The sequence below is a fragment of the Rhinolophus sinicus genome, chromosome 14 (assembly GCF_057876585.1).
Source record: "Rhinolophus sinicus isolate RSI-liver-muscle chromosome 14, RSI-T2T, whole genome shotgun sequence".
Lineage (NCBI taxonomy): Eukaryota > Metazoa > Chordata > Mammalia > Chiroptera > Rhinolophidae > Rhinolophus > Rhinolophus sinicus.
In genome coordinates, this window is record NC_142514.1 from 122,001,573 (window position 1) to 122,020,547 (window position 18,975).

General features: G+C 36.9%; 1 pseudogene; it reads left to right on the forward strand.

The window, feature by feature from the left end:
* The first annotated feature begins 12,114 nt into the window (after window positions 1-12,114).
* Window positions 12,115-12,565, forward strand: LOC109450321 (large ribosomal subunit protein eL42-like; annotated as a pseudogene).
* The last annotated feature ends 6,410 nt before the right edge of the window (window positions 12,566-18,975 follow it).

The following is an 18,975-nucleotide window of genomic DNA, read 5'->3' on the forward strand; positions in this document are numbered from 1 at the left end:
GAGAATCAAAGGCTTTTTAAAATTACAAACATTTCAAATATAAAATTTGGCTTTCACAGAATGAACAGCTAAAACAATGCAGGTATGCTGAAAATCTTACTTAATATACTCAAACTTCTTAATTAAAGTGATTACTGATAGGGATTTTTAAATGGAAAAAATCTTCTTTCATATTCAATAAAAATATTATTAAGATAATATTCATACAGAATAAAATCCATAAGTCTCCCGTTCCTATCTACTGTTCCAAAGGCAGGGGAAAACACACAAGTGTCTGACTGAGGCCTACAGCAACGAGGAGAGGCCTGACTCCTGTTGCTCAGAGACAGACACTTCAAAGTCTCTTCAAAGGCAGAGAGTCCTGATTCTGGGGTAATGAATGACTCAGCAATCTTTCGAGCGTTTGTTATAAACTCATGAGGCTCCTCAGAATCGAACCCACCAGCAACGTGACAGGATGTTAAAGAAGCTTAATTGCCAGGGGAAACCCAAACCTGGTCAAGAAGATCTTATGATCACTTAGCTCCTAAAGCAATCCCCAGTTTCCTACAAACTTGCAGACCAAAAGGGTTCAGCTAAAGCCGTGAAACCCTGGTGTGATTAGGCAACACTCATAACTGCAAATGACAGACTACTGCTTAAGCAATAAAAGGGTATTGCTAGGTCACTTAGCTGAAAAACCCATAGGTAACACTGGCTTGTAACACATTTGAGCTAGAAGTGCACAAATGCTGTTATCAGAGCTCTGTCCCACAGATTCTCTCCAGGGAGCAGGCATGGGCATCTCCAGCACCCCAAGCCTACATCCTACCAGCCTCACAGCTGTAGTTGTAAGACCATCTTCTCCAAAAACTCTGAAGAGGAATTCTGAGGAAGAGTCTGACAGCCTTCGTTTAGGGCCAGTGCCCATCTCTGTAGCTGGGAGAAGAAATAGTGGAGGTGGAGGGTGTGATAGGCTAAGATGTGTAGTTACATCTAAAATATATGGAATTTGTTTACTTCAGAGAGGTCAGATTCTGTGCTCAGAAGGGCACTGTATACTGTATGTATACCTCAGAAGAGGAATCCTCATATATCCCATTCTCAGGAGTAGCCATTGAGACCAACAGATCAGGGAGATACTCTTGGCAAGCGGAACCTGAAAGAAAGTCAGCCTGCCCCACGGAGGAAATCAGCACGCTAGCAGAGCAGGGAGACAGATCTTTGATAATGCCTATCTAGCCAATGTCGTACATCTCACAGGAGAGTGACGTCACTGCATTCATTTTCTTCTATGAAATAGGAAATTTTTATTGTCATTAAAGATAGGTGAAGACAAATTCAACCATGTCATGTGTAAGAATATAAGGACCTAGATTCACAGGGAACACACACACACCAAAGATTAGAATTAAGAGGTTTATAGTCTGCATGCTCTAATCGTCACAAGAAAAAGTCTGCTGAAATTAGCCCAGCACACTGCAGGACACACCACAAGTCCCTTTCCCCCAGGGCAGGGATCCTGACTCTCTACTGTCTGAAATGTAATCATGACAAGTTCAGGGTATGGGATATAAATAGAAAGAATTCAGGCACCAAACAGTGTGAGTACAAATGCCAACACAGCTGGGAGTTGTCCGAGACTGCCCACTGCCATCACCTGACACTTGTGAATAGTGGGATGCCGGTGTTGAAAGAGGGAGTCTGTAAAGGTGGATTCAGGAACTGCTTTGCATCTCCCTTCTGATACTAAATTTGCCATTTAGCCTTCAATTGCAGGGACAAGAATAGTCATATGCATACCTGACCTGGTGAAATAAATATTGCCCAAGGATGTGGGGCTTGGAACAGAACAGAGAAACTGGATGGGTTTTCTCCCGTTAGAGAGGATTTAAGTGTGGACTTCTGCTATTGCTCTAGGGTTGAATGAGGGATCATTTGAAATGTGATTGGAACATTTCTAGAACTGTGAGAGTGAAAAGAAGGTTTGCTGGGAGGGTCAGGATCCGTGGTTTGCTGGGCAGGCAAGGCAAGGTGTGGACAGTGGCAGCTATTGTTTTGGCTGTCCCACAGGGTCCCAGGGGGTTGTTTTGTTCTCCATCCCCCTCCTCCTGCAAAGAGGCCCAAAGAGGCCTAGCTATTTGTTTTCCTCCTTTCTATAGTTACTGAGTTACGCAGAGGCTGGTGGGTAGCCTAAGCTGCTCCCATAAAAAGTAAGCCCCTGGAATTAACTGTGAAGCATATCTTGTTCCATTCCTGCTTTGAACTTTACAATGACTTCTCATTAGAATTACATCCAAACTCCTTACCATGGCCTAGGAGAACCGCATGATCCACTGCCTGCTTCTGCTTCCTCATCCACTCCCTCATCCCTTGCTGTCCTACAACCTTGTCAACACACCCCAGCCAAACTGGCTTTCTTTAGTTCCTATCATATGCCAAGCTCTTTCCCACTTCAAAGAGGTTTTCTTTGCCTCCAGTTCTCTTCTTTTGGGGCTGTAATGCAGGGACTCAGCTCTCACTCCCCGCAAAAGAACGCAGGATATGGTGAGGCCAAAAAGGAACTCCCACGGAGCCATAAATAGGGGAGTCATACCACTATATTCTCCATGGCAGCTGATCGAGACACAAAAGCAAACATCCGCCAGTACCCCAACGAGGGGTCTTCCTGCACCCCAGTCTCGCTGGCGGCTGGGCGAGACAACGGAAGTAGGACCAACACGATCCACAATCCGCCATCCACACTTGCTAACCCTATATGCTAGCCGCAATCCGTGCTTGCTATGGCAGTTATATACAAAACAATAGTGCTAATGGCAAACTTTTTAGAGCTGATGGACATCTACTAACCAAGCCAGCACCTTTCCCCATGAGGCTGAGAGCCTGGAAACTGCTCTCTGGGACTCTGTCCCCACAGGGACTCTTCCAAGTAGATTTTTTTTGCAGCGGGGGGTGGGGGGTGGGGACGACGGTGATAACTTTTTAAAATAATAATTTCAAACTTACAGAAAAGTTATAAAAATAGTAACATGAATTACTGATACCAATTATCCAGATTCATTAATTGGCCCATTTTGCCCCTTTGCTTTTTCATTCTCTCTCTATATATATTTTATATGTATATGCCATTTATTTAAACCATTTGAGCTTAAGTTGGAAACATTGTGCCCCCTGACTACTAACTACTTTCACGTGTACTTCACAAGAATAAGGACAGTCTCTTTCAAAACAAGAATGCAATTTTCAAAAATCAAGAAATTTAACATTAATACAATGGTATTAACTAATCCATGTTCCCTATTCAAATTGCACCAACTGTCCCAATGATAGCCTTTATGGCAATTTGTTTTCCAGTCCAGTATCTCATGTAATGTTTCATTGTTATATCTCTTTCCTGTCCTTTTGTCTGGAAAGGTTCTCAGACTTTCTCATCTTTTACCCATCACAAATATGGGAAATAACTTTAACAGGAATCAAATATAGTCATGAATGTTTCTGATCTCATGTGACTTCAGACTGTCAGAACTTAAATATTTCTCTGAAGACTGTTGTTCATAGGAATTATTATGTAACCTGAGATGCCAAGATCATAATAGCCCCTACTTACGTAATAGCAGGATTGCAGGTCGCCTCTCCACCAGGACAAATAGCATCGTACTCTCTTGTCAGTACTGGGCTTCTGCTCTTTCTTAAGTCTGGACTAATTATTCTTCTGGAGCCCGTGGACTCACGGCTGCGCTGCCAACAATTAGGTAATTACTGCACCACCACAGAGCTGCTGCTGCGGCCACCTCTCCCACACTAGCCTCTAGCACAGCAGTTCTCAATTTAGCTGTACATTAGAATCACCTGAGATGCTTTGAAAACTGCTGATGCCCCAGGCCAATTAAGTCAGATTTAATTGGAGCAGAGATTCGACTTACTTCTCTCCTCTCCTCTCCTTTAGAAGCTTAAATACAGATTTTGATTAATTCTCTATGTCACAGTCCAAAAACAGGTTCTGCATCTGAAGTTTACTTAAGGTAGGAGGAAGTGAAGGGAATTACAACATTAAAAACAAAAACAAACCATAAACCTCGCAAAGCCTTACCTTAGGCTACTTTATATGGCAGCGGTCTGAATCCAAGCTTCTTGTGTCTTCCCTGGGGCTTCTGCCGGGTGCCTCCACAGGTAGCTCCTTGAGTGCCTCCTTGAGGCAGAAAAAATTTCCTCACAACCATTGAAAGTTCTCACAAGAATATCTAGAGTAGACTCAAGAGGACACTCATAGAGAAAATTCAGAAACTACAGGAGAAAAACATCTATGACACTACTTCCTTAACCCAACTATTTAGTATGTCAATGTGCAATAGTCTTTTTTTCCTACCTCAATGCTTAGAATCCTCAAAAACCATTGTGTAGGAGGCTGTGCCGCTGAAAAGCATAAGATCACATATAGAAAGTAAGACAGGCCAACGAAGGTCTTTACTCTTTAAAACAAAAATTAGAAAATACAAATAAATCTGACTAGTGAAACTCGTATATGAGGACAATTAAATTTGCGAACTCATCCTAGAAATAGTGCTACATACCTCATTGCTGAATATCACTATGGTCACCTTCGAAGCACTCCCCTTGGGAAGCTATGCACCGATGCCAGCACCTAGTCCACCCTTCAAAGCAATTTTGGGACTCTTTTTCTGGAATGGCCATTAGAGCTGTCATCGTATTACCCTTGATGTCCTGAATGTCATCAAAATGTCTTCCTTTCAATATTTCCTTTATCTTTGGGTAAAGAAAGAAGCCATTGGGGGCCAGATCAGGTGAGTAGGGAGGGTGTTCCAATACAGTCATTTGTTTACTGGCTAAAAGCTCCCTCACAGACAGTGCTGTGTGAGCTGGTGCATTGTCGTGATGCAAGAGCCACAAGTTGGTGAAAAGTTCAGGTCGTCTAACTTTTTCACGTAGCCTTTTCAGCACTTCCAAATAGTAAACTTGGTTAATGTTTGTCCAGTTGGCACAAATTCATAATGAATAATCCCTCTAATATTAAAAAAAGGTTAGCAATATCGTTGCAACAAGTCTGCGAACTTAATTGTCCGACCTGATAATATTGTATGATAACTATATTTAATTTTAAAAAGTAAAAGTAAATAAAATAAAAATATATTCAAAATATGTATGAGAAACCTGATAAAGACAAAAAACCTCCCATTCTTCCCATTCATAACTTTAGTATGTTACGTGTAGCTTACATTCTCTAAGACCGTTTTGTTCGTTAGGCATCCCGACTAGATTATAAGGGCCTTTATTTATTTTTTCCTACACCTCTTACTTATATCCTTCCTGGCACCTAGTACAGTATTATCAAAATAGTAAGTGCCCAGTAAATCCTCCCTCAATGAGTTATCAGATAAATGGAATGACTGCGGCAAAAGATAGAGGGAAAAAAACTACAAAATGTGATGAGGCATTTCAATGTAACTCATGTTACCTTATTTTTAAATGTGGTTCTGTGTGTATGTCTATGTCCTCTATTAGACTGTACGCATCTGAGGCGTAGGGGCCTTATGGCATATTCCCTAATTCCATGTTCCCAGTTACACAATTTGGACACACCAGAGCCACTTCAGTGAATGCTGCTGAACCCTGGATTAATTAAAATTAGAACCTCGAGTGCTAAAGGACCAAGTCAACAATAAAAATATCAAATAATACAGAACAGAGAATACATTTACATTTCTAAGCACGCTGTGGGGACAGAGTCCCAAAGAGCAGTTTCCAGGCTCTCGGCCTCACGTGGAAAGGTGCTGGCTCGGGTAGTAGGTGGCCATCAGCTGTGGCTAATTGACCATCAGCTGTAACCAGTTAGCCAATTAGCCACTGATATAACTGCCGTGGCTACATTGGTTAGTCAGTCGGTTGGTTGGCAGGCAGAGAAGTGCATGGCAGGTTGCAGATTGTGTGGGTCCAGCCTCTATTGAGACTATAGTGCTTCCAGCGAGACTATAGTGGTATGACTCCCCTATCTATGGCTCCATGGGTGTTCCATTTTGGCCTCACCATATCCTGCGTTCTTACGTGGGGAGCGGGAGCAGAGACCCCGCAGGCTGCCCTGCATGACAAATGGCGCAGCGAGCAGGGTCTTCCGCAGGACACACGCATTTTTAGAGGCTTCACCCCATATTATGGATGACCAGAAGGGTCCCAATCTGAGAGAAGGGAGTGTAGCTGAGTGAGTTTTGGAGATGGTGGGAGGAAGATCCTCATTTCTTATTATATTGTAAAGTGCAAGAAAATAACAAGTGTGCTTGTAATGTATCTTTTAAAAAGTAATCTCTAGAAAACAAATTTCAGAAAAGGTAGATACAAATGCAGATCAGCTCTTGGTTGTTGCTTTCAGTTTAGAACAGTCAAGATGAACAATGAATAGCTAACTTAAATAATCGGCACCTACCGTTTACTAATACAACTCTTTCATTAACGCAGTTTAGTTTTAATGAAAATTTTAATGGGTCGAAAAATTGTAGATTCAGTTTTCTGTGTGATTACTCTCTCCTGTTCCCATGAATAATCAAGTAACTACATTTTACCTAGAAATACATATATATATAAACTCAATGCCATTAAAAAGTAGTATTCTGAAACACCACAAGATGGGGATGTTACTCCATTTAAAATTCCTGTTTTTAAAGCTATTTGAACTTTCTCCAGAGACCTAAACTTGTGCTTTCTTGAAAATTTAAGATTTCAAGATCATATATGCTTTTAAATTATGTTAGAATCAAAACCATCTATATAACAAAATTATAAGTGATTTCCACTTTAAAAATGTGTCAGTGGAATGTGAGCTATGTCTTTGTCTCACGGGCTATACAGTTTTGTCTTTTACATGGAGTTTTGTGGTATGTGAATGTTTCATCTTCCAGGACAGTCTTTTCAACAAATGGTGCAGGAACTAGAGTCATTCACATGCAAAAAAAAAAAGGAAAAAAGAAAAGTAATCCAGAAACAGATCTTACACATTACACAAAAAAATAACTTTAAAAAATGCTTTATAGAATTAAGTGTAAAATGCAAAACTATAAAACTTCTAGGAGATAAAATAGAAAATTTAGGTGACTTTGGTTTTGGTGATGACACCAAAAGTACAATCCATGAAAGAAAACACTGGTAAGTGGTACTTTATTAAAATTTAAAACATCTTTTCTGCAAGACACTGTTAAGAGAATGAAACAAAAAGCCACAGACTAGGAAAAAATATTTGCAAAACACATATCTGATAAAAGATTTGTATCTATAATATACAAAGAACTCTTTAAGCCCAACAATAAGGAAACAAATAACCCTATTAAAAAGTAGGCAAAAGATCTAAACACATATATCACCAAAAAAAATATACCTGTATACATGGCAAATAAGCATATGAAAAGATGCTCAACATCAAATATCATTAGAGAATTGCAAACTAAAACAACAATGAGATCATTATCACCTATTAGAATGTCTAAAATCCAAACACTGACCACACCAAATACTGGTGAGGTTGCAGAGCAACAGGAATTCTAACTCATGGCTGGTGGGAATGCAAAATGGTACAGCCACTTGGAAAAACAGTTTGGCAGTTTCTTACAAAGCGAAACACAGTCTTATTACGTATATGATTCAGCTATTGCACTCCTAGATGTTTACCCAAATGTGTTGAAAATCTGTTCACACAAAAACCTGTATACAAATGTTTATAGCAACTTTATTCACAAATTGACAAAGAGTGGAAGCAATCAAGATGTCTTTCCTTTGGTAGGGGAATGTATAAGCTATGGTTGATCCATACAAGGGAATATTATTCAGGAATAGGAACAAATAAGTTATCAAGTCATGAAAACACATGGAAGAACATTAAATACATGTTACTAAATAAAAGAGGCCTATCTGAAAAGGCTACAGTGTATAATTCTAACTCTATGACATTGTGGAAAAGCCAAAACTATACAGAGTAAAAAGATCAGTGGTTCAGGAGGAGAAAGGAAGAGCAATAGAGAATGATGAATATGTGGAACATAGGATTTTTAGTGCAGTGATACTATTTTGTATGATACTGTAATGGTGGATACATGACATTATGCAGTTGTCAAAACCCGTAGACTGTACAGCACAAAGAGTGAGCCCTAATGCAAACTATGGACCTAAGTTCATAATAATGTATCATTATGGGTTCACTGTAACAAATGTGCCACAGTAACTGAAGATGTCAATAATTGGGTGGGGGGTAGGGAGGAAGAGGTATACGGGAACTCAATTTTTTTTTTTTTTTTTTGCATAATTTTTCCTATTGTTGGATGTGGAAACTCTAGTGAACATGATCTTACTATTGAAGATGTAGTTATGACCCTAAATTCCTTGGCAGGGGTTATGTCTCATTTATCTTAACATATCCCACCCCACCTACCTTTACAAATATACTTTTTAAATGTTTGTCAAATAAATGATTTTTTAAATGAGTGAATTCATATATGGGTTTTATTAACAACTCAAAACTTAGCCCTTTCCATTGATTTCTATCTATAGCCAGGAAATGAAGTGTGTGGTGGTATTCATTATTCCTCCTCTTGGACTCCACTGAGAAAAAAAAAAAAATTATAAGCATTATCTACAAATTCTTTAATTCACCTTGCTTAAAGGTTTTAACAGAAGTCAGAAGTAAATCTCTGTTAGCATTTTAAATAGAAACTCAAACAAATGGCGATCTATAGTCATGGATGTTTTAAGAATATAAATCTCACACAAACTGTTACATCATATTAATTTGATAAAAAGAGAGGTTTGGTGACTATTTACATAAGAGTTGCCATTAAATACTAATCACAATTTCTGTTTGCCTCTAAGTCTGTTTCCTAAAAATGGCAAAACAAAAATTCCCGTAGTAATGAAAAATTGTTTGATACAATATATTCCAACTCTGCTTTGTAAACTTGAGATTTAAAGTATTTTTAGGAAACTGCATTTGTTAGAAAATTTATTGTAGAAAACTGTTATTCACCTAAGTTGCAATCTATGTTGATAGGAGGTTGATTTTGCCTTAGTAATAATGAGTTTATGACCTCACTGAGATAGTGCGAATTAACTAAGCAAATATAAAGATTATGTATATTTTCTATATAAAGATTAAATATAAAGATTATATAGGTTTTCTTAACATTAGAAAAAATAATTAAATGTCATTCCTAGTTGTAAGATAATAAAAAAAAATGATTACAACAAGTTTAAAATACAATTCAAAAATCTCAATTGACCTAGATTGTTGGATATACTGATCTGGAACAAAGAAAAGTGGTCTTACTTGGGAACGTAGAGTTGACATTAATAAAAATTTAGAATAGTGATAGAATCCATATCTGATCAAGGTCACCCAAGGGATTCAGTGGCAAGGGAGAAGAGCAGGAGAGAGGAGCTAGACAAAATCCTAAGAAATACCTTCATTTCAATAGGAAGGTAGAGGAAGAGGAGTCTATGAAGGAAAATCAGAAAGGATGGCTAGATCAGTGTTGAAGCATTTATGCACTTCCACTATAACTTCTTCCGATCTCACTAGAATCATGTCTCAAAATTTAAAAATGATAAAAAGTGGGAATCCATGTGCCAGGCATACAGATTCTCCTACCTAGAAAGGTTATATGGTACATAGTTAATAAACCAAATTGAAAATAAACCCAATATATGGCTTATTCTAATCGCCGTTTTGCATTATTTCTTTAACAGCTGCTTAACATTAAGCAAGTTAGTTAGCGTCTCCATGCCTCTATACCATCTTCAGTAAAAAGGATGCTACTGTTACTTAGTCTACCTACATCGTATCACAATACGTTTGTGAGGAATAAATTATATACTACATGTAAATAATTTAGAAGGGTGATTTGCACATGGTAAATGACATCCAGGGAGCATTTGAGATCTTGCTTTCCAGGATATGTTATCAGTTTTACTCAAATAAACTCATAAAAAAGTAAATAAAATAAATGATATCCATTATTATTGTTATTGCAGCATAGTTGATAATTTTAAATGGACAGGAGAGGAAAAGGTCAATCTATTGTCCAAAGTGCAGAAGCAGCCACAGACCCCTATGAAATTCAATACAAGATCATTGAAAGAGGCATATTTACTGTCTCATTATGTTTGTTGTCTATTTCTGTATGGAATTGCCTTGACTTTTTTAGGTTCCATAATTGTGCATATTTTGATGGGAAAATGTGGTTCATTGCAACTAGAGACATTGAATAAAAGGCTTACATTCCCAAAAGCACCCTGCTTATTGTAAACGCTATATTCCTAAGGGTTAGAACAGTGCCTGACATAGAAGTATTAAGTACATACTCACTAAATGCAAAAATGAAAGCTTCTGAAAGTATTTTTATTGCTGTTTGGTAATTTGATCAGTGCTATCCCTACAACCTTTCAATGTGAAAAAATCATGGAGCTTCAGGGTAAAAGGGCATCTCATCCAACAAACAACATGGTGAAGCCCTTCTCTAACAGTCTAGCGAATGGCCTGTCTAATCAATCTTTTAGCTCTTCCAGTGATGAAAAACTCCACTCTTCTAGAGGAAGTTCATTATATCTGAAGACAACTCCAGCACCAAGTTAATCATTTTGTTGAGCCACAAAATAATTCCCTATTGTTAGCTGATTCGTAGGGAAATAAACAAAATAATTTGTTGTGTGTTACCATGGGCTAAGCTCAATATATAGATGTCTCTTGCTGAATTCCAAGTACCTAGAGCAGTGTCTGGCTTATGTAAGTCCTCTGTAAAATATTCACTAAATATTATATTGTTAATGTACACTGCTTTCATTATTGGTTGATACAAAACTATCCATAGCCTTTTTCTATTGGCTCCCACACACCACATTCTTTCCCATTCTACACGCGGTGTTGAACAGATTAGAATGAAAGAACACCAACAGTCAACTTTAATAAACTTTATTTTGTTAGATGATGGAATTTATCAGTCATTTATGCTTGATTTTTTTTTTCTTTATTACTTTTGTGTGTGTGCTGTTAAGGGTTAAAGATTAGGAAAAGGTGTTCTAATCTGGTAAACAGAAAACAAATGTCCCATGTGTCTACACTTATTTTGAAGCTGTTTGTGTGTTACGCTTTTTAAAAATGTTATGTAACTTTTATATTGTCCTCAACTGACAAGAAATATGTTGAACTCTTGAAAACTAATTTCCACCTCAGAATACCTGCAGGGCTCTTTGTCAGCCCCAAACAGCCAAACAGGTTTAGCCTAATTATATCCTAATTAGGCTAAATTCATATATTTCCGCTATTTAAACAAGAATGGTGACAACAGCCTGATAAGAAGGCAACTCTGTCAAGCTGTAGAGTATATGATTGATGTTAAAGCATCTATAATGATTAAAAATAAAACATACTTATTAAAGACCAGGCATCTTTGCAATTCAATAAAATATTCATTACCTTGGGGAAGATTTTATGAAAACTTAAGATAAAACTCTTGTATTAGATATTTTAATATTTTTAGAGTATAATCATTATTGAACATTTTTCTTTAACTATTTACTTTTATTTGTATTTGATTTTTTTTTAAGCCAGTAAATCATCTCTAGGTAATATAAATTGGTATTGTGTATAAATATCTGGAATGCGTGTCAACAAAAGAGATTATTTCTATCACATGTTTATGGAAATTAATGAATATTACTGTAAGCATTTCTAAATGATAACTTTGAAATAATTCTGGTTTTAGAAACCAATTTTTATGTTAAAACTCATCAAAAATCATCAATCTTGTTGAGCATCTCTCTTCATCTTCTCATTGATCACAGAAGTACTACAGCAACCTAAGTTACAAGAGTCATTTTTCTAACATGCAAAATATGTAAAAATTTAATTTCAAGTTCATGATCTGCAAAAAGGAATTGGGGGATGATTATTTAAATTTGTAGTTATGGAGCAGGTAAATATTTGTAGTTAGATATTTTATTTGAGATGAATGAATGAATGAACAAACAAATGACAAAACTTCATGGTCATATTAAAGGAACTAATAAAGTACTGAAATTAAAAGGGGTTAATTGTTTCTCTAAGAGACATCTTATTCTTTCAGTACCGATAGCACTCTCGGAAATATGGTGAACATTCCTGAAACCCATCAGACTTTCTGTAAGAAGTGTGGCAAGCACCAGCCCTACAAAGTGACACAGCATAAGAAAGGCAAGGATTGTATGTGCAGGGAAAGCGGCGTTATGACAGGAAGGAGAGTGGTTATGGTCTGCAGCCGATTTTCCACTAAAAGCCCGAAACAGCCGTGTTTCCCCGAAAACAAGACTGGGTCTCATATTAATTTTTGTTCCAAAAGACACGTTAGGGCATATGTTCAGGGGATGTCATCCTGAAAAATCATGCTAGGGCTTATTTTCCCATTAGGTCTTATTTTTGGGGAAACGTGGTATAAAGATTGCTCTGAGGCTTCAATGTGTTGCGCCCAACTGCCGATCTAAAAGAATGCTGGCTATTAGGAGATGCAAGCATTTTGAAGTGGGAGGAGATAAGAGAAAGAGCCAAGTGATCCAGTTCTAAGCTTCATATTTTTATTATGAAGACAATAAAATCTTGAGGATAAAAATAAAGACAGAAAGAGAGAGAGAGAGAGAGAGAGAGAGAGAGAGAGAGAGAGAGAGAGAGATCTTATTAATACATGAAATACAACTTTCCCTATCAAGATTAGGAAAAAGAAGATCCTACTGATGAGGGTACACATATAGCCTAAAAATTAATTCATGGATAATTGATTTTCCCACATTGCATTAAATTTTATTTCATTTGTTGAAATATCTGTAGTATACAGAACATAAATAAGGTAGCCCTAAATATTTAAATGAAAATAAAAAATAATAGTGCTGCTTAATTGTATGACCAAATGCAGCCTCTTGTTTTCAGTTGCCATGGCCCTTATACATTTCTGCAACAAAGATTTTTCTTTACATGCCTTACACAAGAAAAGTCTTATCCAATAAAGTCTTTAATAAAGATGAAATTTGTACACATTTCCCCTCACATACATACTGACAATTTCCTGTTACTTGTGTGAATTTATACCAGACAAATCCATTCAGGGTTTTTCCTTATCATTCTTGTATGAGGACATAGAGATCAAACAGCAGAAGACAGAGAACTGAGGCTCAGCTCAGTCTATAGACAAAAGTAAGATTACTATGAAGGCAAGATATTTTGTTAGAGACACAAATGACATTATGTATAAAAAGAGGGAACAGAAGAGCTACTTAGCTGCTTCATACCATTTATTCTCTTAATTTCAGAATGGCACCAAATACCAAGCATCTCTATCATCTTTTGTCAAAATGCTATTAGTGAAAAGGTAGAGTCCCACTGCTATCCATTTTCTTTTCAGTGGTTACTGAAACCACACAACTGTTCTCAGTCAACTTGAAATCACCTCAATATGATCATATTTTTTAAAAATAAGTTTAAAAATCTGCCATCATCACTCATGTTTTAACTGTTTTTTCTTTTTTCTTTACTTTCCTCATTCAGAAAGAGATAAAAATTATACAAATGTTTGTCACTAATCTATTCAAATAATATCCCTTTACTTATCCATCTCTCCTTTTCAGATTTCTCTTATCTGTTTCTTTAAACTTTATTAACTTTTTTAAATAAAATATTAATTTGTATACTTGGAAAGGATTTTCAACTACAATTGATCTTTTATTGCATTGATACCTTTAGAACTTACTGAAATGCCCCTCTCTTTTTCAGAGATGTCTTCAAATTGAGAACTACAAATATCACATTACATGAAAAAAAAAGTGCCTTTTAATTTAGAATGTAAATACAAGGGTGAGTTGGCACATCATATAATAATAAGAGGAAGTAGCTTAGAGCATTGAAAAAGCAGGGCCAGAGCCTGATTGGCTCAACACATTGTAAACACCTCAAATCACAAATCTGTCATCCCCCTTCCAACCACAAACCCATATTCTTTAAATGATCTTTCTCACTCTTCTCCTCATCCTTGAGTCCCCCATTTGTCCTTCAATTCTTCCTATTGATACAAAAACTAACATATTAGTTCACAAAGTAGTGTACATTATTTTATTTAAGCCTCAGCAATCTGTATTATTATCCCCATTTTAGAGATAATGAGAATCAGAGAGATTTAGACACTCATCCAAGATCATACAGCTAGGACTTCTGATATCAAGATAAATGGCGACAGCAGATGCTTTATTCTCATCTTACATCAATCATAAATAGAAAAGAAAAAAAGCAAATATGTATATATATATATATATATATATATATGTATATATGTATATGTATATGTATATGTATATGTATATGTATATGTATATGTATGTACACACACACACACACACACACACATTTAAAAGAAGCAATTATAGCCATCCTAGAAACAAGAAGGTAAACCTTTGGAGGACCATAAACTGTGTGTGAGAAAATTGTGTTCCATATGATGAAGTGGTGAAAGTTGGAAGCAGGAATCCAGATATGACCAAACAAGAGGCCTAGTACAGGGATCCAGGCACATACATACACCACCTTTCAGGCAAGGCACAAGAGAAAATGATGCTGGTCTTTAGTAAGGAACAGAGCTTGTGGTAATAATAGAACAATGTTCCTGGTAGCTGGTAAAGTCAGGAATGGGGAGCATCCATGCTCAGAAAATGAGCTCCCAAGTGCCCCATCTGGCTGGATATAATGCCCATTCCTTACTCTCACTATCAATGGCTCCAACCAAATCTTAGCAGATGTGTCTATACTTCCCACAATATGTACAGAGACCATAGTTTTTTACGCGACCTCAGCTGTAGTGAGGAATGCAATTCAAGAGTGATCAAGTGTTGGAAGAGTACCAGCTCCATGATAGTCTACAAAGTCTGCAAAGACTAGGGAAGGGTAGATGCTTCTATGAGAGTAACTGACGTTACTTATTTGTGCTTCAGAAAGGGCTCACTATTCAGTGAAATTTGTGCCTTCCCCTTCCATTGTATAGTTATTACTACAAAGCAGCTGCCTAGCTAGGGAGTCATTTCAGAGCACCCTATCAAGGTAGGGCCAGGGGCTCAGTTTTCATCACTAGAGTATGAACTGAAATATCACTTCTGAGAGAAGGAAGTTACTGAGCAGTGTATACTCTTCATTCTCTCTTTTCCTATCTGCTAACTGGATGCAGAACACTCCAAGGATCTAGCAAATGCAAAATCACAAGATGGAAGAAGCCCAGGTTCATGAATCACCACTTGAGAAAAAGTCATGCTCCAACCAAGTCCTACATCATCACAAGACTGCTGAAAGAAAAACCATTTATTGTAAGTTTCTAAAATTCTGAGGTTTGTTTTATCAGCCACAGTTATCCAGAGCAACAAAGAAATTGGTACCCTGAATCAGGGTGCTGCTGGGACAAAAATCTCAAATATGTGGCATTAAATTAGTGATAAGGAAACAGGCATCAGGGAAATCACTACCAGAGGCTGGTAAGATGGTACAGTGGTTAAAAAAAAAAAAGTGATTTTGTAAATATTACCTTCAATAACTTGGAAAGCAGAGTAAATACCTGTGTGCTTGTAGCTCTATAGCAGTGGTTCTCAACTGGGAATGATTTTTGCCCCTGGAGGACATTTGACAATGAAGGCAGGCAATAAAACATGAAAATTTTAGTAATTTTTCAAGACCAGCTCAATTGTTATAAGCCCACTCTTCATATCAGATACTACTTTATGTCACTCATATCAAAATTAGTAAGTCTTTTATTTACAACCTGTCAGCATGTAACATTTAATTCATTCTTTTTTTTAACATTCATCTCCTCCTCTCCATTGCAAATTTCTTGAATGCAGATAGTCTTTTCCATGTATCCCATATATTGTCTAAAACATGTTTTACACATAGAAAGAATACAATTAGTGTTTTCTGAGTACATATTTGTTGAATATATACTACTCTGCAAAGTATTGATTCCATGGTCCTTGATCTCATAGACCAAGATTAAAAGACACACATCACACAAATCACTTCACTATATAATGTCTTATAGAATCTGAGGACTTATAAACACTACTTTTCATATTATTAGGTGTCCCCAGCGCTACCTTTTGGGTATTCTTTCTCTCCCAACTTCTCATTGCATGAGACTAGCTGTGTAAAGTTGTCAACTGCCTTAAAAGGGAAAACAGATGATAGGACATTTCTAAGTCGTGTAGTTGGTCTAAAGAGTTTGAATGGTGGTCTTTTAAGGAGTTGAGGGATTAGAACATAAACTAAATTTTAGTACTTGAGTACTAAAGAGTATCAAAAACAGAAACCACTATGGCTGTTTGTGGGAAGGAATGGATCAGAGGCAAGGGCATGCATGCACGTCAGGAAAAGCTAAGAAAGAGGAGATAAAGATAAGAAAATAGATAATTTCCTCTTTTTCTACTTCAGACCAAGTTACATTAGCTTAATTTGGCATTCAGTTAAAAAATTATTTGAACTCCTTAGCCCATCAAGTTGGCTCTGACATTAGGATGCTAATGAAGAGATAACTATAGATGGGAAGCAAAGCAACGCTTAATTTCCCTTCCAAACTTAAATCCTGCTTCTCAATTAAAGATACGAATGTGGACTTCTGAAGACAGAGTGGCTGGAGATAGACATGAGATCATAAGCATGCAGGTAGTGGAAATGGATGAAGTCATTCAGGAGCAGTAAAACCTAAGAACAAAGAAAAGCTTAAAATGTAGAGTGTATAGAGTAGAAGCCTGCAAAGCAATAAATAAGAAAATTAAGTAAATAAGCTTATAAGCAAAATAAGCAAATTAGCAAAATAAATCATACAAAGTCCGTGTAATATTATGTTCGCTGTTCCATATGAGTTTACAATTAAACCGGATAGTTTTCCTTTCAAATGTTATTTTTCCACCTTGATTTCAAGATTCTGAAGGACAAGAATCACTCTTCCCTCTTTTACATTTTTCTAAACCCAACGCCCCAGTATAGTCTTACATGTACAGTAAAACTCAGTGTACAGTAAAACTCAATGAATTCTTGATTCACTGAATTTAAACCTAGCAAATAATTCTACTTCCCTCATCCATCCACCCCCCCAAAAGCCCAAATCTCTCTAAAAAGCAAGTTTGTAATTTCCTGCATCGATCCCTGCAGGTAAAGCTACTATCACAGAACTCTTGGCTATTAGGAGTCTGGGTTTAAAGAAACATTGTACATACAATTAGTTTTCTGAGACATGTTGTACCAAGGCCATAAATGGGGAAACCTGGCAAGACTAGTCGGAGAACATGAGCCTATGGCTAATTTCTCAGTGGAGAAATAGAAAGTCAAACAGCTTCTGCTGGGGCAGTGAGGGACTAGGAATTGGAAATTAACAATTTATGACTTTGGGCCAGATACAGCACCCTAACAGCTTCTGGCATCATCCACTAAACGGTCCCAACTACTGATCAAACATATTTGACTTGGCACTGACTTCTTAACATTCCAGAGCTGAGAAAGGAAAAAAAACAGAGATTGCAGGGACCACCTATGAATGAGCAGCACATACTAGGTAAGCCTGGGACTAGGGTGCGGAAATGCACATCATTGCAAAATGAACTTCACTGCAAGTCACATTTCCCGTTTTTTTCTCCTTCTCTAACCACCCATTTGAATGTAGCCTTCATTCTCTTACCCCTATCATTTGGGGGCTTAATTTTTTTTTTCCTTTTGATGTGTATATATCTGAGTGTATACAGACTCATATGCTTTTGGTAGTAGTGGTTTCCAGTAGTGGTCTAGCAAGATTTTCATGTTAGTCCTATACTGGTGCCAACTCTGAGATTGCCTCATGACCTAAAGAGAAATGTTTGCATGAACTTTCCCCCAATGGGTTTTAAACTGTGGAAGTGAGAAAGGATCTTCACTGAGCATGGCTAACCAGAAAGCAGAGAATGGATGATCCACGTTTCAAATGCTATTAGGCTGTGGATAAACAGGGAAATTGAGACATTACAAAGTGGTGAAAAGAAGACTGACCTCATAAAAGGGGAAAGGGCAATTGCTGCCACAGTTACACTGGAAAATAGAGAAGTAAATTCAGATTAGTGTGGCAGGTGGTGGAGTGGGGCGGAAAAGAAGAAACGCTGAAGATCAGAAAAGGTTAGCCTAGGTTGGATCATATAAGCATAGGCTTTGGCATCAAACACCTGGGTATAAATTCTTACCTGTAGCTAAGCGGTGATCTTCAGCAATTAAGAGTATGAGCTGAGCATCAGTATTTTCACCTAATTCACAATATGAGGGTTATATAAGTACATTGCTTAGAACACGATATTCAGTAATTGGCAGCTTTTATAATTACGTTTAAGGATAGAAGGGTCCAAAATAGAACTGTTAGCCTACCAATGTTGACAACTTCAGAAAAGAGCAAACAGCCATAAATCAAAGAAAGCACAGTTTTTCACAGGATAGAGAAAAGAGTGAAAAGATTCACACTGAAGTCCCAAAACAGTGAACCTTTTACTAGATACTAAAGTTTAAAATCATACACCTTAATTGTGATGTTAGTTTACCACTAGGTGGCAATGATACAGCTGAATTTCACTGATAAGGTTAATTTTAAAAACAGCAAATCCAGACCAAAATTCCAAGAAGCTTTTTAGTACACATTTTCATTGTAGAAAAATGAAAAAATCCTTTTATTTATAATTAATTTATAGTATAAGGTATAATTGTCTGACTCATTATCTATGTTAACTTCTGATGCATGTTTCCTCTGCACTAAGGCAATTCATGCAACACACACAACTTTTAAAGTTCTCATCACAGATAAGTTTTTTAAAAAATCTAGACCTATATCATAAAGGTAACAGAAATTACAGAAAGCTAAAAATCTTTCTGAATTTTTAGAATTCTAAGAAAGGCACTACAAAATACAAAGTATTTCAATGACAACATTAAACCTTAAAAAA